We start from the raw sequence: 10,778 nt of genomic DNA, 5'->3' as shown, positions 1-10,778 counted from the left end.
TTCAAATGTAGCTTTGCAAGCTTGCCAAATCCTTAATCTGAGTGGTGTTTTCCCTTCCTGTAAACATTTTCTAAAATGAGATTCACCTCAATCTGTGGACAGAGATCTGTCTGTGTGAATATAAAAACCTCCAAACCAATGTGTGGCACTCATACATGTTTCTGACATTTTACACAAGATTTTAAATTATGTTTTCACTGGAAATGCTGAAGTTTCAAAGGCATTGGAGACTGGCAGTAGTTTTTTTTTGTCCTTTTCATAATTGCAAATATGTGGAACTGATTGCCATGCAAAGAAGTTAATCCTGTTTCAAGTGAAGAGCTGAATGTTCAGTTGGGATCCCATTTTCAAAGAAGTTAAGGAAAGAAAGCTGAAAGGTGTTTAAAAAATGAAATTGTAAACAAGGATAATTTAAGAAGTCTAAAATGTGCTGAGAGGTGTTTAATTTGTAAAACAATATGTTTTAAGACCATTATAAATGTTATTGCAATCAAAAACAATTACTGAATCTCAAAGATTTTTAAATGATTTCAAACAAATTATGTTGTCAAACACACAAAAACACCAGCCATAATTCTTTCTGTTGTAAATACTGAAAGAAAATCATTTCAGCTTGCTGCTTTGCAGAAATATGAACAAAGCTATCATGTTAATAAATGCCAACATTTGTCTGTCCATATTTATGTGTAAAAATATTCATATCTGATTATGTGTAGTTTCAATAAAACATGTTTTGCATGTTAAATTAGGCCCAACCCGTAAAGACCCACTAACCCTTGGACTAAATTTTAATGTAGAAACTACATTGCCCAGAGCTTGTGGATTAATTTGGCCAAGAATTTTTTTTAAAGCTCCACCACTGCAAAATTCTTTAGTGCTTAAGTTCAAAGATGGCATGAGCTTTAGAGTCATTCTGAGAGACTGAGTGCTCATTGTAAGTGAAGGATAACATGTTAGTTGCAGTGAAGGTACAAGTGTAGGGCCTTAATCATTGTTCACAGGGGAACAGAGACCAGGAATTGAGTGAGGCTTGTGGTTCCTCAGTGAGGATGAGGGATAGGATCTCAAAGTTCATTATGGGAGGGATCATAATTGCTTGCTGGTAGCAAAGGAGTTTACCAATGAGCTGACTGAAGATTGTGGTCTTGGAGTGATAATTAGGTTTGCAGTAGAAGAGGGTACAGTTGCCCAGACTTTGGGAGGTGCCAAAGAAGGGAAGAGGCTGACTTATGATTTGAGGACCCTGAGGAAAAGACATCACAAAGATTAAATAGAAGACAGGGTACTTAGCAGATTAAGGCAGCATCTGTAGAGGGAAATGGAAAGTTGAAAAATAGAAAGGCACCAGCCCTGGACTCAACAGCTTGGGTTCCACATAGGGTCTAATATCATAGAAATAGTGTGAATGCTCTGTTTAACCTACGACAAATTTCTACATAATCCACAACACCACAAACCTGTGTTTCATTTGCAACCTTACTAACCCACCTTTCCACTTCCTCATTCAAGCCCTTTATAAAAACCACAAATACTAGGGGTCCCAGAATATATCTCTGCTGAAAGCGACTGGTCACAATTCTTGAACAAATATCCCCATAGATTTCTCATGGTGTCTGTACAGCATTTTCCTTTCTTTCACAAATCTAATTCATAGCTTGAAATTATCCTGATTTAACAATCATCCCTTGGAACCTATTCCATTTTAGTACATCTAGATCTCCAAAATGTATTGCACACACATAGTCTTCAATGAAACAAGATCAAGCTACAATCAGACTCAAGTACAATGATTAATTTTAGCAGTATTTATAAAATCAAACCTTTTGTCCTGGCATGGACCATTTGGGCTGAAGGGCCTGTTTCTGTGCTGTTTAACTCTATGAATCTAAGACTGCTACAATCCATACTCTGCTCCCCCGGCAGGACATGAAAGAAAAATCATAGCCTTCATGGAACTCATAGGAAGCCTATGATTTTCCATTAACTTAATACTTTTATTAAAATCATATTGTACAACAGACATAAATGTCACATTCTATACAATTTCTACACCATTGTAGGTAAGTTGAAAGCATGCTACTATCTTCTGGTTCAGTTTCTATTGGGTCACTGCTCATGTTAGGCATGTGGAACGTTTTCAACGATGTTTCCTTAGCAGCAGATGTTGTCTTGATATTGTAGATCTGAAGATCAGTCTGGGGATGAATATCACATTACATGAGCCTAGCAGTAGCTGTGGGGACATTAACACAACTGCTGAATTGTTTCATCTGACCCTGTTCAACAACCATCAGGTTCTGGAACCAACCTGCTCAGTCTTAATCCTACCTCATCAATGGAAAACTACTGTCCACATCTTGCACTATCAGTGACTTGTCTCTGTGTGTGTTTTTCTTCAGTGTTGTATGATTTTTGTACAATTTACAATTAATTAATCTTCTGTGTGTTGTCTGAAGCTATGTGCCTATGTCATTTCTACAAACAGAATTTCCATTGTAGCTGTACCTCAGTTTTTGTGCACTGAACAATAAACTCAACTTTATTTACCTTGACATGATGTTGAATGAAATGTCTCCACTACAGCCAGATTGTCCATTTCAAGTTCTAAAGTGGTTCAACTTCAAGTTTATTGTCACCTGACTGTATATATATATATAAAACCAAATGAAACAACGTTCCTTTGAACCATGGTACATCTACAAAACGTAAATCACACACAACACATAAATCAAAATATTACCTTAAATAAGATAGTTTTACCATAAGTAATGAAACAATGTTCCTCTGGACTATGGTACATTCACAAAACATACATCACACACAGCACACATATCAAAATATTACCATAAATAAGTTGATAAGTTATAGAGAGGAGCTACAGGGAGTTAGTCACCCCGAAACTGCAGGAGTTAATTAAGTGGGTGATGGTCAGAGAAACAAAGGGAAGAGCTCAGATAGTAGAGAGCACCCCTGTGGCCATCCCCCTCAGTAATTGTTATTTGGATGTGGTTGAGGGGGATGACCTAACACAGGACAACCACGGTGATCAGGTCTCTGGCACTGAGCCTGGTTCCGTGGTGCAGAAGAGAAAGAGGAAGATGAGGAATGCGGTAGCCATAGGAGATTCCATAGCAAGGGGAACAGAAAGGAGGTTCTGGCAGCCTGATAGAGATACCCGCATGATGTGTTGCCTCCCAGGTGCCAGGGTACGGGATTTCTCAGATTGGGTGCTGAGTATTCTGAAGGGAGAGGGTGAGAAGCCTGAAGTCTAGGTACACGTTGGTACCAATGACATAGGTAGAAAAAGGAAGGAGATCCTGTAAAGAAAATTCAGGGAGTTAGGTAGGAAGCTGAAAAGCAGGACCTCTAGGGTAGTAATCTCAGGATTGCTGTCTATGCCACGTGCTAGCGAGTGCAAGAAAAGCATGATCAGGCATATTAATGTGTGGCTGAAAGACTGGTGTAGGGGGCAGGGCTTCAGATTCCTGGATCATTGGGGCCTTTTCTGGGGGAGGTACACCCTGTACAAGAAGAAGTGGTTACCCCAGAGGGGTCCAATATCCGAGCGGGCACATTTAATAGAACTATTAGGGAGGGTTTTAACTAATTTGGCAGGGGGATGGGAACCAGAGTGATAGGGTTGAGGAAGAGGAAAACAGAAATAAATCAAAGATTGCATGCAACAGAGATTAGAAAAAGAACAGGCAAGAGATGAGGCTTAATTGCAGCCAGTGGTATGAGTTACAGGGCAATAGAGGCATGGTGCAGTTAAAACAGGAAGCAACAAATACTGGACTGGAAGTGTTATATTTGAATGCACGCAGCACAAGGAATAAAATGGACAATCTTGAAATTCGGCTACAGATTGGCAAATATGACACTGTAGCCACCTCTGAAATTTGGCTAAAGGATGGCTGCCATTGGGAGCTGAATGTCCAAAGATATTTGGTGTATTGGAAAGATACGTTAGTAGGCAGAGGGGGTGATGGTGGCTCTGTGCACAAGAAACAATATTAAATCATCAGAAAGAGATGACGTAGAATTGGAAGGTGTAGAGTCTCTATGGGTTGAGTTTAGAAATGGCAAGGGTAAAAGGACACTAATGGTAGTTGTATACAGGTCTCCAAACAGCAGCCAGGATGTGGATTACAAATTACAGTAGGAGATAGAAATGTCATGATAACCATTGGAGATTTTAACATGAAAGTGGATTGGGAAAACTGGGTCAGTACTGGACCTCAAGAGAAAGAATTTGTAGAATGTCTAAGGGATGGCTTTTCAGAACGGCTTGTTGTTGAGCCCACCAGGGGATCAGCTGTGCTGGATTGGGTGTTGTGCAATGATCTGGAGGTGATAAGAGAGCTTAAGGTTAAGGAACCCTAAGGAACAGTGATCACAATACGATTAAGTTCACATTGAAATTTAAGAGGGAAAAAATAAAATCAAATGTGTTGGTATTTCAGTGGAATAAAGGAAATTACAATGGCATGAGAGGGGAACTGGCCAAAGTTGGCTGGAAAAGGACATTTGCAAGAAGGACAGCAGTGCAGCAATTGCTGGACTATCTATGAAAAATGAGGGAAGTGCAAAACAGATATATTCCAAATAAGAAGAAATTTTCAAAGGGAAGAAGGGCACTACTGCGGCTGACAAGTGAAGTCAGAGCCAAAGTAAAACAGAAGAGAGGGCATGCAAGGAAGCCAGAGCAAGCAGGAAGATAGAGGATTGGGAAGCTTTTAAGAACTTGCAGAAGGAAAGTAGGGAGGTCATTAGGAAGGAAAAGATGAATTATGAAAGGAAGCTAGTGACTAATATCAAAGAAGATACTAAAAGCTTTTTTAAGTATATAAAGGATAAAAGAGAGTCAAGGGTAGATATAGGATCAATACAAAATGATGCTGGAGATATTGTAATGAGAGAAGGCAGAGGAACTGAATACATATTTTGCATCAGTCTTCACAGTGGAAGACGTCTGCAGTATACCAGACATTCAAGAGTGTCAGGAAAGTGAAGTTTGTGTAGTGAAAATTACGAGTGAGAAGGTGCTCAGGAAGCTTAATGGCCTGAGGGTGGATAATTCTCCTGGACCTGATGGAATGCACCCTCGGGTTCTGAAGGAAGTAGCTGGAGAGATTGCTGGTCGGCAGAAAACAGAGTGGGTATAAAGGGCTCCTATTCTGTCTGGCTGCCAGTTACCAGTGGAGTTCCACTGGGGTCAGTGTTGGGACTGCTGCTTTTTACTATGGAATTAATGGATTTTTGGCTAAATTTGCCACTGATACAAAAATAGGTGGAGGAGCAGGTAGTGTTGAGGAAACAGAGCCTGCAGAAAGACTTAGATAGTTTAGGGGAATGGGAAAATAAGTGGCAAATGAAATGCAATGTCAGAAAGTGTATGGTCATGCACTTTGGTGTAAGAAATAAATGGGAAGACTATTATTTAGATGGGGAGAGAATTCAGGATACAGAGATGTAAAGGGACTTGGGAGTCCTTGTGCAAGATACCCGAAAGGTTAACCTCCAGGTTGAGCTGGTGGTGAAGGAGGCGAATGCAATGTTGGCATTCATTTCCAGAGGTATAGAATATAAGAGCAGGGATGTGATGTTGAGCCTGTATAAGGCACTCGTGAGACCACATTTGGAGTATTGGGTGCATTTTTGGGCTCCTTATTTTAGAAAGGGTATACTGATATTGGGGAGGGTTCAGAGAAGATTCACAAGAATAATTCCAGGAATAAAAGGGTTACCATATGAGGCACATCTGGCAGCTCTAGGGCTATATTCCTTGGAGTTCAGGAGAATGAGGGAGGATCTCATAGAAACATTCTGAATGTTAAAAGGCCTGAACAGATTAGATATGGCAAAGTTATTTTCCATGGTGGGGGATTCTAGGACAAAAGGGCACAACTTCAGGATTGAAGGATGTCCATTTAGAACTGAGATGCGGAGAAATTACTTTAGTCAGAGGGTGGCAAATCTGTGGAATTTGCTGCTACACGTGGCTGTGGAAGCCAAGTCATTGGTGTATTTATGGCAGAGATAGATGGGTTATTGATTAGCCAGGCCATCAGAAGGTATGGGGTGAAGGCAGGGGAGTGGGGTTGACTGGAAGAATAGGATCAGGCCATGATTGAATGGCAGAGCAGACTTGATAGGCCAAATGGACTGCTTCTGCTCCTATATCTTATGGTCTTGTCGTCTAATAAACTATATTTCAAAATGCATATAGTGCACAGCACAGGTAAACAGGGGTAGCAGGATATCCATTACTCCCACAGTCTGAGGGAAGAAGCTGGTACCCACTCTGGCAGTCTTTGTCCTGATGTTCCTGTTCCTCCTTCCTGACAGTAGTGGACCAGAGAGATTATGGTATAGGTGGCAGGGATCCACAGCAATGCTTTCACAACTGCAGGCCTACCAAGAAGCTTCACAAATTGTGGAGTACTTTGATATGAATTGGGTGGCGTGGTGATGCAAGCACGTCATGTGGTTGCCTCATAGCACTTGGAACTCAGGTCTGATCCTGAGCTCAGGTGCTGAGTGCATGGAGCTTGGTGGCCCAGGCTTAATGCTTTATGCAAACGATTACACATGTAATAGCGTAGCAAATGTTAATTCTGCAAGACACATCAGTCCAAAGAATGACACTTAAGTCTCTGAACTCCAAATAATGATCTTCAGATAATAAGGATTTTTTTTTTTTTTTTTTTTTTTTAAACCAGTGCAATGGTGATCACACCTTCTCAACCAAAAACTTCTAGGGAGAAAACATTTGTAGAATCCATAGCAAAATATATGGACAATCTGCTACAGATTTGGTGGCATCAATCAAACAGCATCAAGGTCAGCTGAAGTGGAAAACAAGGGCAAAAGTCCGACTGGAGTGCGATCACATGTCCCATTCTGAGATACAGTTTAAGCTCTTTTTCTGGGACCAAATACAGTTTTGCTTCTGATTACTTAAAAAGTGCTGGAGACAATTCCTCAGTAATGACATCATTTAATTCAACCAATACAACACTTATTTTGAAAATGGGATTAATATATAGCACAAGAAATGTGTGAAGGAAGGTAGTGGAATATAAAACAGTGAACCCTCAGATAAACCTATAGGTTATCATTCATGGCATGTGACAGATGACTTTAATATATGCTGAGCAGAGTGCTGCTCTGTGCATTCTCATGGATAGCGGCAGATGCTTTGCATTACTCCTTTTATTGAATATAACAACTTACAAGCTTGCATTTTTTCCATCTTGTACTTGTTAAATCAGCTGCTCCTTCAAGCTGTGTACATTTAAAACTTGTGCCGTAATGAATGTTCAACATTAGATCCTTTCAGATTCTAAAAAATGTTAGCTTAAAAGTGTAAAGTAAACTCACTTTGTGCAACTAAAATGGAAATATTTATGTTACTCAGCAGCACTGTTAAGCTTTTGAAGAACCTCCACATCTACTTATTTGGTAAAAGGGCCAGGCACTGAAATACTAACAGCATAAAATCCACGGTAAAACGTGGAAGATGTGATTGCTTCTTGTGAGGCATGGAGAGCGACTAATTTATGTGCACGAATAGTTTGGGAACCCTGCAAAGCATCATGAATGTTGGACTTCCAGTACAAACACATTGGAACAATAGTTACAGATGGTAAGCTCAAGTACATATAATACCTACAGTCATACAGAGTAATCACAATTGCACACAGTAATCAGAGATTCGCATGATGCCCATAATAGCAACAGCAAACACCATCAGGCAGAAAACCTACAGTTACACGCAGTAACCATAATCATGCATAGTAACCACAGTCGTATATGTAACCACAATTACATATTGTAAATATACTCACACAAAGTAACTGCAGTCATACATAACAAACACACAGTAATGACACTCACACATACAATAACCACGCAATCATACCAAGTAACCATGGTCACATGCAGTGAACAGGGTCAAATTTGATAACAACAGTTCTACATGGTTACCATAGTCGCACCGCAGTTACACCTAGTAATCAAATTCAGTATCCCAGTCAGAACAAGTAACCACGTTTCCAAATAGTAGTGGTAGCCACAAGGAGTAAAATCAGAGTCACGCTAATTAACCATGGACATGTGTGGGAAACACAGTCACTCGTTGTTTCTGAAATTATGCACCGTTACCTGCATCACTCACTGATAGGGAAGGGATGGCTGACGGTATAGTGGATAGGTCATTTGCAAAGCGCTTCTCTGCCACTCAAGCATGGCTTCTTTGTGTTTGAGATACATGCGTGGATGCCAGCCAAGATGTCCTTGGAAGTTCGCAAGATTGTCACAGATTTTTAAGGAAGCGTGTGCACAACTTTTTTCGCTGTGTGCCTGCGCTCCAAGGAGAGTCTATGCTGGAAATAATCAGCAGGTGAGGCAGCATCTAGAGGGAAGAAACATGGCCTGTACTCTAGGCCGATGATCCCTCAGCAGAACCAGGGGAAGGTTAGAGGTTTAAGAAATAGTAAAATGCAGACAAAGGGGAAGGTGTGGGAGGGTAAAATGGAACCTGTGATTAGCTGGAACACTAGGGAGACAAAGGAATGCTGATGTGGGTAGTTGAACAGAAACTGCTGGCAACAGTCAGCTGATCAGACATCATCTTTGGAGCGAGAAACAGAAAAAGAAGTTCCCTGTTCTGTTGAAGGGTTCCAGACGCGAAACATTAACAATCAAGAAGACTGAAATGGACAACTAGCTGCTGTTCGCCAAACTCACACTTAACTTTCTGGTATAGTATAGGAGGTTGAGAGCAGAGTGGGAGCGAGCAGGGAATTTAATTATTACATGAGCATATGTGTGTGTTAGTGTGTGCATGTGAATGTAGATGCGTGCACTTGCATGTGTATGTGCATGCATGTAATTCTGCATATGCTCGTGTGCGTGTGTATCTGCCAGCTATTTTCAATTTGCATGTGTAGCATGGCACCTCGGGAAGAGAGTTTATGACAGTGAATAGCCAGTTCTAGGACAGGTCGCTGCACAAATGCTCTCTCTATCCCAGTGTTAAAAGGCTTTCCCCTTTAGAACGCTGCAAGTCTCGGGGTCACTGGATTCTCAAGGAAGCAGCTGCCAGATGACCTCCCTAGTGCCACAGTGCCATGCGCCTGCTCGCTGCTTTGCCACCTCCCATTGGCTATGGGCCCCTGACGAGGGCAGTTGATGCCAGTGTGGGCCCGTGGGAGTCACTGAGCCTGCAGGTCTCAGGTCAGCTGGATTTATACGTTCCCAAGTACGGTTTGGGCTTCTGATATTAATGAAGCAGCTGGGGTTTGACAACATTCCCACAGCTTCACAGTCTCTTCTATTACTGTCAGCTTTTTAAAACTAGTGCTGCGATTTGAACTCAGGCTTGATGCGAGACTAACCTGGTCACATGAGCACTGCATTATCATATCAGCTCATAAAAATGGCTTAGCTGAATTCTGATAAGTGAATAAATACCTAGAAATATTTGAAATCCATTAGATCAGCATATTGTCCTTTCCCTCTGGGACTGTATTGAAAGTCTCCTACTTGAAATAAGATGCTACTGTCTCAGTCCAGATTCTAATGGCGCCAACAAAACTGCCTGTAATTGGGAAATAAATTCCCATTAAATTGTCAATCTAAGTGGAAAAGCTGTAAGGATGATTTGTGGGGGAAGTGGGGAAAAAAAAAATCACACTGCATCAGTTGTTATGCAGTGGAACTCGACTGAATCAAATCTACGAAATTTCTGTGGGTTAACTATAATCAAATTAAAACAAGATTAAAACAGTTCTCAGAAATACAAACTATTATTTTACTGGCAAGACAACATTCTAGTTGTCTATTTATCCAACATTATTATGGTTTATAAATATTTTTTTGACAGTAAACACATTCTAATACCCTTTACCTCTCAGATACAATTACATTTAGTAATTTAACAGTCAATTATATTGTAGCAGACACACTTTAAATGTTCAAGGTGTTTTAAACTTGCAAAAGAAAGACTTAGGTGGCATCTTCCTTGACTAGTGTACCCCAGGACTTTAGAGCTAGTTAAATTATTTTGAAGCTTACTAATGCTTATAATACAGGAAATACTTAATGCTATTGGTCAAGCTGATTATAGTGTATTTAACTTGTGATACCAATTGCACTATGCAATGTACCAGCTTATTTGTCAATTAAAAAGAAAGGGGGAAATCAAATGTGATGCAATAGAACTTGCTCAGGATCTCTCAAGAACTGTTTTTGCCATTTATTGTTCTGAGAAGATGAACTTCCAACTATTTCTGATGAGCATACCTTTGCCAGCCTCATCCTTTGATTGGAATAACATATTTGCTAATCTGAGAGAACTGCACTACTGGTAACTTCAGATAAGACACCTATTGATCGAACAGACAAAACTCAAGTGGCTCAGATTGTTTCCCAATTATGAACATTGTCACAAACCAACTTCCGCGATTCCATAATTACAATGTAGCAAATTGAGAATACATGTCTGCTGTCCTTGAGCAATTCAAAACTTGTTACAGTGCAGCAGCCTACAATATATAACTGTGCACACACACGTGTGTGTGCATGTGTGCGATGCATACCTGCTATATCTTGATAGTAAATACAGTGTATGTGTGCAAGTTTCACACTATAATCAGGTATATAAGCAGGGTCCTGCTTTGTGACTATGTAAGATGTAAAGTCTTACTTGGTGCATGGCAAACTAAGGCACCAAGTAAGTGGTTAAGGCGTTCGCCTAGTGATTTGAAGGTTGC

Source organism: Mobula birostris, chromosome 19 (assembly GCF_030028105.1).
Source record: "Mobula birostris isolate sMobBir1 chromosome 19, sMobBir1.hap1, whole genome shotgun sequence".
Classification (NCBI taxonomy): Eukaryota; Metazoa; Chordata; class Chondrichthyes; order Myliobatiformes; family Myliobatidae; genus Mobula; species Mobula birostris.
This window is presented reverse-complemented; position numbering follows the sequence as displayed.